Source organism: Pteropus vampyrus, unplaced genomic scaffold, assembly GCF_000151845.1.
Source record: "Pteropus vampyrus isolate Shadow unplaced genomic scaffold, Pvam_2.0 Scaffold44, whole genome shotgun sequence".
NCBI lineage: Eukaryota > Metazoa > Chordata > Mammalia > Chiroptera > Pteropodidae > Pteropus > Pteropus vampyrus.
The window spans coordinates 9,932,532-9,934,708 of record NW_011888825.1 but is presented as its reverse complement, the minus strand read 5'-3'; the positions used below and the strand labels follow the sequence as shown (position 1 = coordinate 9,934,708).

The 2,177-nt window shown below is 49.9% G+C and overlaps 1 long non-coding RNA gene across 1 annotated transcript in view; it reads left to right on the top strand.

The window, feature by feature from the left end:
• LOC111738860 overlaps positions 1-468 on the top strand; it is a 4,332-nt gene extending 3,864 nt beyond the window's left edge. The window contains exon 3 of the long non-coding RNA XR_002780006.1: positions 438-468. This is a non-coding gene — a long non-coding RNA (uncharacterized LOC111738860). The remainder of the gene's footprint in view (positions 1-437) is intronic.
• Positions 469-2,177: the final 1,709 nt, after the last annotated feature.

The following is a 2,177-nucleotide window of genomic DNA, read 5'->3' as shown; positions in this document are numbered from 1 at the left end:
AGCTGGGGAAAAGAAGAAAAAGAGGCTTTTGAAGCCCTAAAAACAGCCTTGACTACAGCCCCTGCTTTGGCTCTGCCTACTTTAGACAAGCCATTCCAACTCTTTGTGACTGAGACTAGAGGCATAGCAAAGGGGGTCATCACCCAAACTCTAGGACCATGGAAGAGACCCGTTGCATACCTCTCCAGAAGACTGGACTGTGTTGCAGCAGGGTGGCCTGATTGCTTGCAGGCCATTGCAGCCACGGCCATCCTCACCAAAGAAGCACTGAATTGACTTTAGGGCAGACTATCCAGGTATAAACCCCCATGAGGTGGAAACCATGCTCTGCAGCCCCCCTGATCGTTGGATTTCAAATGCACGGATCACTCAATACCAGGTTCTTCTCCTTAACCCCCCACAAGTACAATTCTTAAAAACTTCTGTTCTTAACCCAGCCACCCTTTTGCCTGATGATGACCCTCAACAGCCATTACATAATTGTCTTGAGCTTTTGGATAATATCACCTGCCTCAGGCCAGACCTGACTGACGTCCTGTGGCCACAACCGGATGCCACACTGTACACCGATGGAAGCAGCTTCGTCGCAGAGGGAGTCAGGTATGCTGGGGCGGCTGTAGTTACTGGAGGGACTGTCATCTGGGCTCAGGCCCTGAGCCATGGAACATCAGCTCAGCGAGCCGAACTCATCGCTGTGACCCAAGCACTCCGATGGGGTAAGGAGAAGACAGTTAACATCTATACAGACAGCAGATATGCCTTTGCTACTGCACATATTCATGGGGCACTCTATAAAGAGAGAGGACTACTCACCTCAGGGCGGAAGGAAATCAGGAACAGAGAAGAGATCCTAGCTCTCCTGGAAGCCATCTGGCTGCCTAAGAAAGTAGCTGTCATACACTGTCCAGGTCACCGGAGAACTGAGTCTGAGGTGGCCCGGGACAATGCCTTTGCAATGCCAATGCCAATGCGATCGAATCACAAAGGAAGCCGCTGGAAAACCAGTGGGGCTTATTGACATTCTTCCAGTTCTGCCCCCCAGAACGCTCTCAGACTCCCCGTCTACACCCTGGGGGAACTTGAATTATGCAGTAAGCTAAAGGGGGTAGAAGGACCCACTGGGTGGATCCACCTCCCGGATGGACGCACCCTATTACCTGGTGCCCTAGGTCAGGAGCTAGTCTCACTAGTCCATCAGAGCACCCACCTAGGAGGGACAAAGTTAATTAAACTTTTGAAAAGAGACTATTGTATCCCAGGGCTACACAAAACTGCCAAAGAGGTAACAACAAGATGTCATATTTGCGCCCAAGTTAACCCTGGGCCTCCTGTTGAAGTACAAATTGGATCAAGACTCAGGGGCCAAGCCCGGGGAGAACATTGGGAATTAGACTTTACAGAAATAAGCCCTGGAACTTTTGGATTTAAGTATCTACTCGTGTTCATCGACACCTACTCAGGATGGACTGAAGCCTTTGCAACTAAGAGAGAAACTGCTCAGGTAGTAGCTAAGAAATTAGTATCGGAAATAGTACCCCGATTTGGCTTGCCATTAACACTGGGGTCCGACAATGGCCCGGCGTTCATCGCCAAAACAAGTCAAACCTTAGCCAAAATGTTAGGTATTAATTGGAAACTACACTGTATATATAGACCTCAGAGTTCAGGCCAGGTAGAAAGAATGAACAGGACTTTAAAGGAAACTTTAACCAAGTTTAAACTTGAAACTGGTGAGAACTGGGTGAGCCTCCTCCTCTTTGCCCTTCTTAGGGTGAGATGTACCCCTTACCTCCAAGGCCTCATCCCATATGAAATCATGTTTGGGAGACCCCCTCCTCTCCTCAAGTTAGAGGAAGAAAAGCTAACAGAAGTCCATAATTTTTCACTGCTTAAGTCTTTGCAGGCCCTCCATCTTGCACGGCAGGAGACCTATCAACTGGTTTCTGCCACCAGAACAACCGCTCAGCATCCAGTCCAGCCACACAACCACGCTCCAGGTGATTGGATCTGGGTGAAGAAGGTACAGCCAGCTGCCTTTGAGCCCCGCTGGGATGGACCCTTTCCTGTCATCCTCACCACTCCCACCGCGGTCAAAGTTGCTGGGAGACGCCATTGGATTCATCACACCCGTATCAAGGCTGCTCAACCACCACCAGAGACTGAGAGATGGCGTGTCC